General features: G+C 36.0%; 1 protein-coding gene across 2 annotated transcripts in view; it reads left to right on the top strand.

Moving 5' to 3' along the window:
* Positions 1-421: 421 nt before the first annotated feature.
* Positions 422-16,966, top strand: part of CORO6 (coronin 6) — a 55,421-nt gene continuing 38,876 nt past the window's right edge. Inside the window, exon 1 of one of the 2 annotated variants that reach the window (XM_072430736.1) lies at positions 422-680. The gene's annotated coding sequence lies outside the window, so the exon portion shown is untranslated. The remainder of the gene's footprint in view (positions 681-16,966) is intronic. The other variant, XM_072430729.1, reaches the window with a different exon arrangement.

The following is a 16,966-nucleotide window of genomic DNA, read 5'->3' as shown; positions in this document are numbered from 1 at the left end:
AATATATTTAAATATATAATAATGAATACAGAGCTGAAATAGCCTGTGTCGTTTTATGTGTTGAGATCTTAATAATCATTAGCATTATGATAATAATAATAATAATAATTATTAATAATTTTATTATTATTAATAAAGAATTTTTATGTGAATCAGATGGTCAGCAAAATGGGTCACTTTTTTGTCTAGAATACAAAACTGGACTGTAATACAATGTCCTACAGGGGCTGGTAAACTATGGCTAGTTACAAATGTGGTATCTTATCTGAAGCATTTGTAATGCTTGTATAAAACAAAATATTGAAGGGACAATGTAGCCAGTCATGGAGGAAAAGGCACTACTCCTCCCTTTGTTGAACACTTCCCCTCCTCACCCCATCATTCTGTCTTTCAGCTGTTGGGTGTTGAGTTATTTTGCTTCAATGTTGATAGCAGCAGCTGTTACTGCAGCAGGAACCTCCTGCAACACACACACATACATAGACACACACCAGAGCCTTTAGTGCAGGCAGCTCAGCACTGGACAGAGGGAGTACATGCCAGCAGTGCACAAAACCACACACACAGGCAAAGAGGAGCTTAAAGACTACAGCCACCTTCTGAGCTGAAGATAAGGAATATATTATTACTAATCATATTTCAGGTGCTACCAGGAGCTCTCATCTACACCTCTGCTCAAGGTAAGAGAACCTATCACCCAGCTTCTGTATTCTAGAAAACCTTTTCAAAGGTGTCATGCTTTATTGACAGAACAGGGCAATATTGTCAGAATGTGGCTGCTTCTTTTATTTAAAAGGCAAAGCTGTAGGCTTTTCAACAAAACCATTTACCTAGACCTGTGTTGTAGAGCTGATAGTGGAATTAATGAGCTTTTTTCTCAGTTTTCTATGGCTCATTGGTCATAGGACCTGCAAGGGAATGCTTTGCTATTGCTATATTTGGAAAGTGACCTCTCTTCTCTGCAGCATACTGCCTGTCTCCTTCTTTAGCTGCTGCAACATTCCCTGCTACAAAGAGTCTTTTTTATTTCCCTAAACCCCCAGGCACAAATGCTTTAAGGTTTATTACATTTACCATTATACCAGCTGACATATTAAGCCATTTTCTAATTATATTCTGTAAAGTTTCTTTTGTACCCCTGTACTATTCGTGTCATGCACTTATTGAGTTACAGAACTGCTTATTCTATATTCCAGTTTACGAAATCAGATTTATTTTTAACATTGTCCATAAGGTCTGCTCATGTGGAGTGTCATTCAATGAAAGCATCCATATTGTCCTATCAATGACACACAAACACTCCCCCTCTCTCTGTGTCTCTGATGGGGGCTGGATGGCAATATGAGTAATTTAATTTCCTGCTCAGCAGTTTGATGACAAGATTTTAAAGTTAACTAAGCCGCTGTATCTGCCAGGCACCCTGGAAATATAAACTACAAGTAATCAACATTTTGAAATTAATTAAATATAACATTTTATCTTTTGGACTGCATAGATCATAACCCTTATTTAATAAAGAAAAGTAACCCTTAACATTCAGTCAGCAGTCATACTATTCTGGCCACCTTACTAGAATCCATACAACTTTCACCCAGCATTCACATTTTCCAGTTGAATACAATTGGAAAAAGGTAAAAACTGTGAAACAGAGGTGCCAACATGTCTAATTAGAACTCAAGGTGAAATCTGTCTGTGTTAGTGAATGCCACTTTTCGTTTTACTATTGTATTAATAAGACTTTGTGTTTTTAAAGCAAAAATCAATAATAATTTATATCCATAAAAATGTGATTAATACTAGTTTCCTCTACAATTCCTATTGTCTTCTCTATATCGTGCTGGCAAAAGCACCTGCCATAGCTGACTGTAGACCTTCCTTATCTGGTAAGAAAGATGGAATGAATAAATGGAGTCTAATAGACTTGGCCATTTGGGCCTCCAGATGTTTTCAAAGTTTGGGAAATTATATCTCTGCAAGTCCTCAAGATGGGTACAGAATTCTGTTGCATGTAACATTTATTCCAAGGGCTGTCATTATAATTTGGATTAATCTACACAAGCTAATTTAACATCTGGAAATCTGTCTATGTATTAAAGTAAGGATGGTTTCTTAGGATATAAATATTGATATAATATATGAGATCATATCAATATATATTATTAGATTTATTTAAAGGAACCTGTCCTGAGTGAACAATGAAGACTACAATGCTGACTCTTTCATCACTTCCTGCATGCTTGTTATGGGTCTGTGACTCAGCCAGTCAGTTTGTATTTTTAAAGAGATCGGAAAGGAGAGCCCACATTATTGTTTTATTAATAGTCATGATTAGTGGCCCGTTGGTATGTTGCATTAATGTGTGTTAATGTATGTTGTGGTATGACGGCCAGTGCATTAGAATGTATTTTAAATCTGATGTGTTAATCTGCATTGTCATAGTGTGTCAGGGTGTCATTTAGTAGACATGATAAGGTGCAACGTGAAGTTTTCATTTATGGTATTCCAGTAGGGAGGTGTGAATGGAGGGGCTATAAGGTCCGGCTGTACCTTCAGGAAAAATAAAAACTCAGAAGTGCTGAAAATAATTATCTTGTAAAGCTTTATTTCTTAGGTATTGGAAATAATCCCCAGCAGTTTAACAAAGTCCTCTAGCTGTGCAATAGGCTGCCGAAACTGGACCACTGCACACCAGAGCAAAAGGCCCACAAAAAGTCCATTGAGTTAAAGTTTTCTAATTAGTAAATCATATGCTCTACATTAATATAGAAGAGTTGTACCTTTCAATCAGGTGTGTGGGGAACTACTCTCACACAGAGTTCAGTGGTCTGGCTGAGGATGAGGTGAATTATTTTAATGGCTACTAGGTTTAATCTGTCCAAAAAATGGGCAATAACTTAACAGAACTATAAGGTGTACAGTACAATTGGATCTAACTTTTAAAATTACATTAACATGTCAAAGTTTGTTGTTTGTTGTTTGTCAAAGTCAATGATGTTTTAATTAATTGGTTTAAAGTTATTTTAAATTTAGTCACAAAGCTCAGATGCAGATGTTTGATCTCATTTTCAGGCTTCCCAGTGTAGGGCACCGCTTAGAAGCAATCATCTAATGATTAAAATGTTTCACATTCTTTGAAGAGACACAGTCACCTTGACCATACAGGGCAAGGTGACAGTGTCTCTATAAAGCCCCCAACACATTCAGATACACACACTTTAGTCTGCTCCACTCATTTTAAATGAATTACTTCTTTCTGATGTGCAATTTTCATTGTCACCAACTACTAAAAACAAAACGGTTGGGTCTATTTATAAAGAAGTCAATCTGACATTTAGCAACATTCTCTGATTCAGTCATAATCACTGCCATTTAAAACACATGGATCTGGATTAGTCTCTCCAGAGAATGTTGGTGAATGTCAGGCTCACTGTTCTATAAATATTGTGTCTATTGTAATTTTGTATTAGTTACATTCAGGTTGTAAATTGTTTTAGAAAGTTTATGGCTGTTTTATTCTGTAGGCTGAGGCCTTTATTGTAAAAATGATCAGGGCGAATGTAATGTTTTCTGATCACTTCTACAGGCAGCAATCCATTTTAGCTCCCTTGTGATAATAAAGTGGAGATTATGCCATATATATTGGGTAATACTGTGCACATTGGAGTACCAGGGATAATTCTCAGGCCAGAGTTTCTTGTAAACTCCATTATGATGAGCTATAAAAGCTTTTAAATTACCACCCAGTTCTGGGTATCATATTTTCATGTCTTTTCATGCAGTTTTGAGGTTAGATATGTTTGGTACCTATTTACTTGAGCCAAACTCCTCTATGATGTTTTACAAAATAATGTGAGGTTTATATTGTGTTTGTGTGCATAGTAATAATTAAAAAACTTTTTTTGAAATTAAGTTTGCTAAATTTTAGCTGAAATATCATATATCATAAAAATTGTAACTGGTATTTTATTTTACAGGATCTCTGCTTTCAGCAACAAAAGGATTACAATCATGGCCATAGCATGTGGAAATATTATACATTTTTTTCTTGAAAGTTACAAATATTGATGTACAGTTATACAGAAAACTTACATAGCTACATGCAGTGGTGTGGTTAGAAAGAATGAAATATCTGTATTTTAGTGATGACAGATGATGTTAACAAGTTGAAGGAAGGTTATGTTTAGATACTGTGTATAGTGAACTAGAAGATACATTATGTGCAGGTTCTTATTCTTCAGATCCCTCACATCAGCCTAATTGTATGCTTTCCTTGCTGAATATGCACTGTAGAGCAGGGCCTGATGTCTACTAACAGATGAAGCAGTACAAAATAAAAATAATTTGGCAAGGACTTTATTTTTCCAAATAACACAGGAATAAAAAGTAAATACAATATACTGATTGTTAAAAAGCAATCTTCATTGAGTCCAGATACGCATAGGTGGTACATGATGCTTTCATGTACAAATATATATATATATATATATATATACACACACACACACACACACACAAACAAATAACCTTGAATATATTTGGTCCACAATTGAAAACATATGCAAAAAACTTTTAGGAAATGCATTCCAGGTTTGCTGGATTACCTAGGCACCCTGATGAAAGTCTATCTTTTCCAGCCTTGGAGAGCTTTAATAAATCAGGCCAATTGCATCCAAATTTAGTTCCGAAATAGTTATCATACAGGGTTTGTTCTGTTCTGAAAGTTTCCCTTTTCCTTGAATTTAGAAACAGTATGAAAAGGGAGAGAAATAAAAAAAGTCATAATTGCTTTGTTCTTCACAAACGATAATGGCACAGACAGAAGTAATATCAATTTCCACACATTAGCCTGTAATGTTTTATTGATGTCCGCCATCATTAGGATGCAGGGCTGTAAATTGTGTTATTATGACATATATTGCTTTAATATAGTGTTATGCTATTTACTTTTAGGTTTTCCTTAATGGAATTATCTGAACCACCTGTCTGATGTTAGATGTCCAAAGACCACATAATGCAATAACATGTCATGTTAGATTTAGTTGATTGACTACTGATTGTATACTCTTAGTAAAAGGCTAACTGAGCCTAACATCAGTAGAGAAACTTTGACTAATGTCCTCTAATATTAAAAAGTCAGGCTCAAAATTAAGTAAACACATTTCTATCTACAAAAATCACTTATTCTTTTCCTTTGTTATTTATCGCAATAAAGTTAGAAAAACAGTGATAAAACAGAGATAAAAAGTAAAGGTAAACGGTTCTTTTCACTACAAACTTTACTTTACTACAGGTAATAGTATCAGGCTATGATTATTACATACCTGTCCTGAAATTCAATCTCCATCTACAGTTGTTTCAGCCTTCAGACAAATTTCAAGCTTTTCTTTTAATGGAAAATGCTGAGAATATACTTACGGCTAATGGTATAGATGCATACAGCAGCCCAATCAGATCACGCCTCAGGCGTGATGTTAACCAATTAGTGGGATCATTGTTAAAGTGCCATTGACCCTGATTTAATAAAGCACTCCAAAGCTGGAGAGGATACACTTTCATCACTGAAGCTGGGTGATCCAGCAAACCTGAAATGGATCTGGTCAAGAATTGAAAACATTTGCTAACAAATAGCTAATGATTTTTAGAAAATCCATTCCAGATCACTCAGCTGATGAAAGTGTATATTCTCCAGTCCTAGAGCGCTTTAATAATTCAGAGCCATAGTTCCTAAGGAGTGTAGTTTGGAATTTCCCTAAAAAATATTGATGCTTTTATTGTGAGCTGTATATAAACTACCGGTATATTGTTTTATCAGAAATGTTATTTCATGTACACAGGATGTCCTAAAGCAGTTGTTCTTGGTTACTACAGGAATCCTTTGAACTTGCACATGATTGCTTTAAACCACTGAAGCTCACAGCACTGATGTACAACAAATAACATTTGTAATAGATTAGATGATATGCTGTCTGTAGATTATAACATGAATTACCCATGAAAATACTAACATGCCTCGACACATTATTCATGTATTGGGTGTTTACATTCTGTTTGTATGGGACAATAGCAAATCTATTTATTGGGTGGAAAGAGTATCTACCATTTAATTTAAACTAGAAGACAGCAACTTGGAGTGGGCTATTATTTCTTGGACAATATACTTTTGTCCGCTAATCTTCAGTTGTGTCCGTATTTCTGCATTTATGCTGTATAGCAAATTTCTAATACCTGCTAACAATCTAAAGTAAATAGGCTAGAAGAGCCCAACCAAAGACCTATTCACTCTTATCTATCTATAATCTAACTCATGTCCCTAGTTAATGATATTGTGCACCAATATTTAAATGCTGCTTACAGATGATATTTTTTTGGTAATATCTTTTGATCACTTGTCATTCTGGAGAATTTGAAGAAAGAAAATTCAAACAAACATATGTCTGCATGACAAGGAACACTCTCATTTATCCCTGAACAAATGCATACATACATTTTATGTATTAGGATTTCTAGGAGCACAGCTGCATATCAGTGCCTCTTCCATGCTGTGAACTCTAATCAGTGTAGCTGTCTTTAGTACTAAGTCAACGTCAGCGGGGAATTCTTGTCTCCCAAAATTAGAACATGTGCTCATTCCAAAGACTCGTGTGGCAGAATTTGGTGTGAAGTATTGGCTGGGAACCAGTTTTGTCTGTCCTGTGAAAACCCTGAAGACAGCAATCCAGGATTTCTTTGGACCAGTACCGATACGGTCACTTAAAACCTCATGTCACATTCAGGTTACTATTGTAATTGAAAAATAAATGTTTTTGTCAAAAATAATATGTATGAGCAATAATAATAATAATTCTGCTATTACTATCCTGGACCTCAACACCTAGCCAAAATCCTTGGCCCTTCTTATCGGGGCCCAAATTAGGGTTCTTTCAGAACTAGTCTGATTCACAACTTCTAATGTGAATAAAGCTTTTAATTGCTCCCTGTCCCTCCTACCTGGTACACTGTAGTAAACATTAGTGTTTAAGAATTTTTGTTAACATTATTAGCAGACTGACAGCAACACATGCATAAAATATTTTGGCTTGAGCAGTTTGTAGAGTGACTAACCTGTAGACAAGTGAAATCATGTAAGCACCAACGATAACTGTTAATCATTATAAACTAGTTTTTAATGAGGATATCTTTGGGTAAGTGTGCTGTAGAGCAGGGGAGAATAAAAGTAAAGACTGCTGTTTCACTTTAGGCTGTATATAATTATGTGGCACTTTAAGCTTGTGCGGTATAAGATAATGTGGTTTGCTGTATCACTAGTCTGATTTTTAGGAGAATACATCCCATTCCATATGAATTCTCGTTGTTTGAGTTCTCCTATTACATTAAAAGTTCAAATGAGTGGGAAGATACTTAACCTCCTAGGAGTGTTGTATTTATGTTTTTAATAAAAATTTGGACCTAAATTTATGTGTGTATACAGGTATCCATTACCTGTAAGGTATCCTTGGATGGAGTGAGCTTGTGATAAGGATAGCTTGACAGCCAACTTTAGGGATTATATATTATATGTACCCTAAACTTTAGTTCTTTCTCCTATTAAAACAAAAAGTCACCAGGAAGTAGTTTTAAATGACAAAAGCACATGCTGGACCTGTCATTGTTGTAGGGCAGCTGCACACAGGTTGTATGTTGTCCATACTTGTTGATTATGGCAGAAGCTCACCGTTTACCAATGAGTTTATATCCTCTTTAAGTTTATGCACCTACCTGGGGCAGACCTTGATCCACTATAATAAATCAGGAAGCCAGCCTAGATCAATTTTTATTTTAAAAAACATGACGATCGTTTATAATACACATATAAAGCTAAATGTCATCAGTTTAAATTTGCTAAACGCCACCCCCTCTTTGAACCATGCACATTTACCTATGCCTAGCAAGTCTGTTGTGGAAAAACAGTCTAAGTGAAGGCATGTTTTTTTGTAGTTATGTAAAAGAATACATGTAATAATTTGAATGGATACTAACTTAGGTGGTGTTTTTGTATCTGTTTACAAATAAACATGGTATGTTCTGGAATGCTAAAGCCAGGGGTGTAGTGGGACCGGCACGCCGTGCCCTCACTTTTTTCGGGGCCCCTGTATAGACTCTCCCTGCACCCTCGCCACTGATAGATTTCACTGTTACTGTGCGCCCTCTTCTTTTTTTATGACTACACCCCTGGGTATAGCTTGACAAGTCTACAATATCATTTTGTGAAAATGGATGAAGTCATTTTTATCATCTTTATTTATTCTGATATAATTGTTTTAGACAGTACCAGAATACCTTCCTCATTAATATTTCAAAGCAATATCACCATTTTATCATCTGCTAATGTCTGGTGATTTAGCCATTCAGCCTAGTTTACTATTTTAGAATCAACATCCTTCCCATGAGGGAAGCAGGACACATTTCCGCTAATGCTTTCCTTTCAATACAGGTGTCTTCAAATGGATGGTAATTTATGGTCCTTTATTTGTCTTTATGCTTTCTAAATAGAATTTAACAGCACATTTAACATATATTTTTTTAACTATGTACATATTGGGATGTTTTGTTGTCATTGGTGAAATCCAAAACAAGTAAATAATTAATTTATGTTTATAGGTCTGCATCATATCTGTCCATTGATTTTCTATAGGCCCCCAAATTCAATGTGCTAAAAAATATACCTAAGCCATTTTTTGGCTGATGCAGAGCACCACAATGCATGTATAGTCACATTGATGTGTTGTGGTGCATTGGGCTGTAAGGTTTTTGTTTACTCCGCTGGTATGCATTGCCTATTAGAAATTAATTGGATACCCTCCAATAATGCAAGTACAATGTGGACAGTGGAAATGTAGCCATGACACATTCATTCTAAATTGCACTTCAACATGTATACACATTCAAACCAAATGCACCTCTCCAGCAGTGCACTGCATCATATGCAATACAAAAACATTCAATGCACTGGATACAATTAGGTGCATTTTTTGTTCCATTGGCATGCTGAGGGCACTTAGAAAATGAATGGACCATAACCTCTGTGCTAAATTATAGGCAGGTGAAAGCCCCCCCCCGCCCCCTTACCATTTAATAATCTTTATGTACCCATCGATTTTCCTGTTTAAATGGTTAAACTTTTTTCTATGGGTCACTTGTGATAAGTAGTATTTTGTTTGAGGATACGGTGTTATTCTTAAAGCGTACCTATACTCACAAAATCAACTTTGGCTCATGGATAACAAAAGCCAAAGTTATAATCATCTGAATACTTTTTTCAGCTTGCTTAAACCTTTAAACATTAAAAATGAGTTCTGGCCACACCTCCAGGTCTCTCCATCGCCTAAGCGGTGAACTGCAATCTGGGAAATGCCATCTCTGGTGGGAGTGTTTCTAATCCACTCCCACTGCCCTAATTATGCAGATTTTTTTCTTTCCACCTGAGACTCTCATGTCACTGAAGTGCCCCTGCTCTGTCTGCAGCTGCTTCCTGCTTCTTCTCAGCTTGTGAGCTCTTTGTGCAGAGGGCTCCAGCTAGTGAGGGAGGGGGAGGGAGGAGGAGTGGGTGGAGGAGAAGGTCAGGAGAGGAAGAAAACATAAACTTGCCAATCACAAGCTGGCCATTTTCTAAACACATCATAAATCATTATATTTTTCATGGATACAAGCTGACCCAGCCAGTGCCATCAGTAAGACTGACATTTTAGTGCAAGTAAGTAAGAATAGGTTAATAACTGAAAGACTAGTTTTTGAGTATAGCTCTTCTTTAGGTTACCTGTGTTGTTCAGATGCCCATTCTTTCCATGATTGCATATCCCCCTTTATCTTTATTTCTCCTGTCCCATTCCCATCCCTCCCTCTTTTTAGATTACTTGTATTTGTAAAATGGAAGATTGTTATTTTATTATATTATTGTGTTTGGATAATGTGAATTTCTGGAGCATTTAATTGATTGTGGGTAGTTTATTATAATCTATTGTTGTGCACACAAGGCAGAATATACAGAAGAACAGAATTAAGGGTATGGTGGCGGTTAGATATGTAAATCACTGGTTTATACTGGAGTTCCCCAACTGGAGATATGAAACAACTGGGCTAAAGTTGTGAGGTCAACATAGCTTGTTGTTGGCAGGTGATATGCCAGGCTTTTGTCTCTGTTTTGGTAAGGTTGTTTTAATAAGACATAGTTTGTTTCAACCATTTGGTTTCTTTGTATAAAAATATGTTCTTTCTATCCTCGGAACACTCAATATTGTCTGTATTTATTAGTACAACAAATAGGGTATGAGTTGTGTTTTCACTTTTCATTCTTCCCTTTTACTTTAACTTCTGTTCAATACCTATTTTTTGTGTACTATCTTCAAAAAACATTAGCTATACATGGACATAAAGCACAATTTTTCTTTTTTTTTTTTTTCTGAATAATACATTTACGTATGAGGCTCTGATGCTTTTGCTAAGCATTGTATATCATAAACAACTGGCTGTTTTTATTTACAATTTTTTTCTTCATTTTTTTCATATCAATAATGCTGACTTTGTAGCCACTCTGTACCTACATGTACTCAATTCAACCACACATCTTTGCTCTGGACTCACCTCCTTGTTATGTGTTAGACCTTTTTGTGGTATTGAGCATGGAAGGAAAAAAAGTTAAAACGGAAACAGTTGTCAACTCAGAACAGAAACTACCCTTATTGTAGGATCACCCAGAACTGTTTTTTTTATAAAACTAGATTTAAAGAGAATGAAAGCAGTTTATTCATATAAAGGCCTTGCTCCAATCTTTTGGGAATGTCAATTGCGGCCATTGTTAGCTGCACTACTTGAGTTTCACCTTCTTCATTAACTTGATTGTTGTTCTGACTCCTTTTTTTAATGAAAAAAGTAAAATAGTGAAGGTAATTAAAATGCATTGTCGTAAAAGCTTCAGGATATGTTACCTTAAAGGGACAATTCAGAGCCCAATATACCCATGAAAACCATCATAAATGCCTTCCCTATTGATGCCAGTGCTTTTTGCCTAAATGTCAAAATTTCAGTAAATATCTGCCAACTTTTGCTAACATTCTAGGGAAATAAAGAATATAAATTTTTCTCTTCTCCAATAAATATTAAGTACAAGCTTTTTATGCTCCATTACCATGTTTTGTTGGTATTAGTTTTATTGTTGGCATCATAGCCCAATGATAATATGCTAGTTGTCATTGCTGACCATTTTCTGTATATATTGGTTGTCTGGCTGCATCCGGTATCCCTACATGCAAGCAGTGTTTGGAGTTCTAGATTCCAGATTATCTTCCCCATGGAGTAAAGTTTAAGTGGTAAAACAAAATGAAATTATAATGACTGGTACTCTTATCAAAAAAAATATAGTGCATTGAGAAGGAATATTCTCTTGAGAATATGATTACCTGTATTGGTCTGGTAAATGTTTTATTAAGCTGTAGTCAAGCATTATTGTAGTACATTGATTGATGCTTGTGTCTGGATGTCCTTGGTCTGGCTAGTCATTTATAATTTACTATTTTTTTCCATTTTCCTTTTAAACACATCAACCAATATATACAAATAAGCATCAGAAAAATATTTGAAAAAAATGTATAATAATGCTTATAGCCTAATATTTCCAGCCTTGAAAGTGCTGTTCTGGTGAGTTTCACTGGGGAGACCTCCAGTTGTTTCCTACATTTTTTGTACAGTACTAGAGTCATTGTAATTAAATAATAACTTGTCCTTATTATTTGCAGGTATATCATGACCTTGCTAAATAACCTTGCTTTCAGCTTTTGCCAAGATGTCAGATTTGATGATATGCTATCTGATTGGATTTTTTATGTTGATAATTGTATTTGTATGGGTAGGCTTTTCTTCAGTTTTCTCTTTAATGAAAATATTTTTTTAAAGTTCCGTTCAACTCTTGGCAAAATATTTTATTCTATTTTGCATGGAATGTGTAACAATGGGAGCCTCTGTCAGTTGTTTTTTCTGTCTTTGAACCCTATGGGAATGGAGATTTTTTCTCATCTTTTCAAGGTGATCTAGATCTCATCAAGGTGATCTATTCACTAAAATAATTTGTTCTTTACAGGAAAGGTTCGTGTTGTGTTGCAATTTTCTTTCAGCAATGCCTCCTAATAATGGGAAAAAAAAGCATGCAAGGTGAAAATATTTCCCTGCCACCTGACCCAAGCAATAGTAACAACCTTATGCAGGTGTAAGCTGCAATTTTATCTTTTTCCTTTTTTAGTGGATCTCTTTCAAAAATGAAGAGGGGCAAAAGGTGGGCAAGAACGTAGGATAATGAATGAAAAGGGGATAATATAAGAGGTTGGAGGGGGACAAGGGAGCAACGGCTGGACTTGCATCATTATGGCCATGAGATGTAGAGTCACTATTGTAAATTGGACTCATCCAATTATGTATAAGAATTAAATTCTAAAGGGCAGTGTTAAGTTCCTTTATTAGTTTAAGTTTATTTTTTTTGCAACCACAAACTTGTTGAATGTGAGATTGCTTTTCTCCATAAAAAATGTATATTGTGATGGCAAAGTACAGACAAAAAATTGAATTTTGAATAAATACATACAGTTTAAAAAAAAAAAAGTTCTATTGAGACACACTGAGGCTGGATAAATGCCATTTCATTGATAGTGATAACAGCTCAGGCCCTGACTGACATACACTGTGCTTTAGTCATTACCATGTGTTAGGATATGACTCTTAATGGCATTCAGTGCTCTGGACAGCTGGTGTGCTGTGAATGTTAAGGGCAGTTACAGATTTAAAAACATTTGTTCCTTCTGGCTCCATTACATAACTACCTGGGTTTTTATGAGTGTTTTCATTCCACACACAGTTTATCACATAAGATAGTGTTGTATATTCATAATTTCTATAAACATATGCGTTAGGTACAAAGTGATAGTGAACATTTACTTTGTTAGTGCACTAAATATCAATCCCAGTGTGTATTTCAAATGTACATTATTCATGCCTGAAATTCTTCCGTAACAAAGTATCTCTAAAAACAAAAATGTAATAGTTATCAAACATTATAAAGTTTTTATTGTTTCAGACTTAGTCTTGTCCCATTAATCATTGTGACATTGCTATTTTTGTAGGTTGACATGTACCCACATGACTGTTTACTATGTGAACAAATCTGCTTTTGGAGCCTTGGCTGTGTTGGATTTCCACTTTGCAACAGACATATATATGCCTGTCATCATGTACCTACCAAAGCTACTTTGATGCTTATCCAGAGATTAATTGTACCTTCCAGTCAGGAACTTTGTAAATTTGCCTCCAGTGGTAAATCAGTCCTACCAGCATGTCACTGTTACTGTATAGTTAACTCAACATTGCCAATGTAAAACTGGGGCCTCAAACAAAAAACCCTTTCAAATGATATAAATTGTACCACAATTGCTTTGATAGTCTGTATTCTACATCCTCAGCCTAGGCACTTGTTATGTATGGTGTGTCGTCTTGCAGGCTTAAGGGAAATCGAAATCACTAGACAAAAGGAGCAAAATTCATGCATAGGCCAGGTTTACACAAGCATACAGAGATTATGCATTTATCCACATTAGAAAGAATGGAAATGTAATTCTAGGCTGTTATAATACTGGTTCAAACATCCATATAAACTGACCCTAACCCTGATCTTAAGCATTCACTCCTTAAACCAATGTTTAAAACTTGTTAAAGTTGCACATTGCCAGATGATATTCTAGTAACGTACAAGATATGGTGTACCTATTATGGGGGCTGCTGATGATAATATGCATTAGAAGGTGATAGAGCAGCCTCATGGCTTCTAGAATTAAGAATAGTGGGACATGGGCCAGATACAGCAGCTGGTTTAGTTTCATAATTTTTGACTTCAGGTACACTTTAAATTTATAACAACAAATTTTTTGCATCCTCTGAACTAAAATGGGGGAATAAACCCTTTATTTTAGGGATTTGCAAAAGAATGACATGTGTTATTACGTTATGTACTAAATAGGCTTTGTTGTACATTGCACTGGTTTACTGTTGGTCTTTTTAGTGTTTTGCTATTATCTGACAGATTATGACCGCCATAAGGACTAAGGGGGCTTTAAACAACAGTTTGAGCCCAGCCACATAATGGCATTTTGAGTCAGAAAATTTCAGTTTTAAAATGTATACTCATCATTTTTATATTATATTTTTATACTCTATTTTATACTTTATTTTGGCTTTTATCACACTTCTAATTTACATCATACACGTCATCCTTCATCTCACTAGAATTTCTAATATAATATAATAGGTATGACTTGAAGTTGTGTTAGGATTGACACATTTACCTATTGTTTTAATTTATTAACATAGGCAAAAATTCAAATTTTTACTGCCCTGGTGGGTAATATAATGTGCCAATCCTACCTGGTACTTATGTCCATCTGTGCTTTAAAACAGTGGTCGCCAACTTTTTTAGACAGGCGGACCACTAAATTTACCGGCTCCGGACTGAAACTTCCGCTTTAGTGATTTCATGATGCCAGAACCCGCCCACTCTCCCAGGCTCAGAAGGCTCAGACCCGCGAAGGGAGAGTGGGCGGGTTGTGTCCAGAGACATTTTCCTGAGCCTACGATCAATACGGGGATGTGGTCCGTGGCCCTGGCCGGTACTTCCACCCAGCGGGGTTTTTCTCCTGACCCCTCACAGAGCCGTGGACCACCAGTTGGCGACCGCTGCCTTAGTTAAACTATTCCTAGCCATCACCAAAGGGTGCTCTTTCCAGACAGTTATCTACTTTGCACTATTGATGGGGAATAGTTCAGAATGGAGTTGATTCAGGAAGTTATTCCACCCTCAAAGTGGAACTGAGTTTTGATATCAGGCATGCAAAAGGGCCGCACTTAGGATCATCCAGTGTCAGGATGCCACATTAGTATACCTGTCTCCATCTTTTCCAAAGGGTTGCGGCCCACATCACGAATAAAAGACGGTGTGCCGCTAGTCAAAACCCAATTTTCTGGTAATCAGGGACATTATCAGGGATATATTAGTAATCTGTTTAGAATGCCTGGCAGGAGGATAATTGGTTAGGTATATGCACTGAAGTAAGAAGCTGTCTAATCCTAAATCTGTTCAGGGAATGTATGATTGTTAATTTCCCAGAAACAAGTAAAATAATATAAGGGAATTACATATTGTACATAGATCGACCTATTAATATGTCACTTCGGGATTCTGTCACCATACAGCAAGTTTAGATTATATGTGAAAGTATTTTCTGTATAGCATGTAGCTGTAAAAGCCACCCTGGTGTAGGCATCCAAATACCCATTGAATCCGTCTTTTATATCATGTCAGCAGACTTGGACATCTCAGTCAAATAACACTCTATAGGAGGGGTGCCCAACAGGTGGACCGCGATCTGCCGGTAGATCTCAAAGGCAACATGAGTAGATCGCTGAGCCCTGCCTTTCAAAATAGAACTCTACTACGCACAGGAGTTATTAAGTGCAAGTTTTTATTGTTGGTAGATCATTTTGACTTGGTCATTTTAAAAGTAGCTCACAAGCTAAAAAAAGTGTGGGCAACCCTGCTCTAAAGTATTCCTCTTTGTTATGTAAGAAGGTAAGGAAAGAGAGGAGGAGCTGTGCCAGCACAAACAGTAATTATACACTACTAGGAGAATATTATTATTAATAATAATAAACAGGATTTATATAGTGCTAATATATTACGCAGTGCTGTACATTAAAAAGGGGTTGCAAACAGTGACACAAGAGGAGGAGAGCACTCTGCCCAGAAGAGCTTACAATCTAGGAGATGGCTACAACAAGTAAGGGGGGAGGGGGCTGTGCTTAAAAATTTACTCTTATGAAGTAGTCAACTTTGCTAGCACAAAAGAATTCATCTCTTGCATGAGTAGGAAACATATTTAGCAATATAAAATAAGTTGATATTCAGGTAAAACTTTTTGTCAGTTCTGCATACAGCAGGAAATGGTCTAAATATTTCTCTGATTGATGCTAATGTCGGTGTCCCGGGACGTTTTTCGTCACATCCTGTCACAGCAATAGCCTAATAGTTGGTTAGGAAATCTTGTAAAACCTGTCAGATGTTTTGACCTTTCATATTCTACTAAAAAGAAATGTTGTATCAAGTATCCATATCCACATCCTGGTTAATTTACAGAATGTTTAAACAGTGGAGCAATGTTTACTTTAAATATACCATACCAATCAAGCTCCGGGGAAAAATTGGAATATTTTAGTGAACACAGATAAGGTAATTGCTAACCTGGGTAAAAAAAATTATTTGCTGTTTTTTTGGAAATCACAGTCATTTAAATGGGACCCTGACCATACCACTTCCTTTCTCGGTGACAGTCTAATATTTAGACAAGAGTATGGAGAATTCTGGATGGACACAGACAGCAATACCAACATTCTAGCCCTGCTTCAGTTGACTAAAATAAATAAGTAATAAATTAAATTGCTATAATTGTATGGGTTTGAATAAATAAAAAAGTAGCTTTAAAAAATGAGGTTTGGTTTATTATAGTAAGCTTGTCATTTGCCTTGGCAAAAGGTAGGTAAAAAAAAGGTGTATCTTTTGAATATACAATCACATGCGAGGGAATGAACCTAAGTAAGAATTGTTGACTCCTTTTGTTAATCAACCCTATGAAGTTAAACCTAAACTTTTTATCTCTATAGTTTTGGTTCTGTGTTCATTAGGGCTGTTTTAGGGCCGTTTATGCCAGCCTGGTTTGCTGCTGTGCATTATGCGCTCCTTGTGATTGGACAACCTTTTAACTTAAATGAGCTGCCCAACACAGAATACAAATTGTGCATGCAGTATTTTAGGCAGTGCAGCACAGCAGGACTTTTTCTGGTGCACTGTCCCACACTGCAGCACATGCAGGAAGACACTGCATTGCACTAAGGAGCATTACTG

Source organism: Pyxicephalus adspersus, chromosome 1 (genome assembly GCF_032062135.1).
Source record: "Pyxicephalus adspersus chromosome 1, UCB_Pads_2.0, whole genome shotgun sequence".
Lineage (NCBI taxonomy): Eukaryota > Metazoa > Chordata > Amphibia > Anura > Pyxicephalidae > Pyxicephalus > Pyxicephalus adspersus.
Note: the sequence above shows the minus strand (reverse complement) of the source record. Positions and strands in the feature narration are given on the sequence as shown.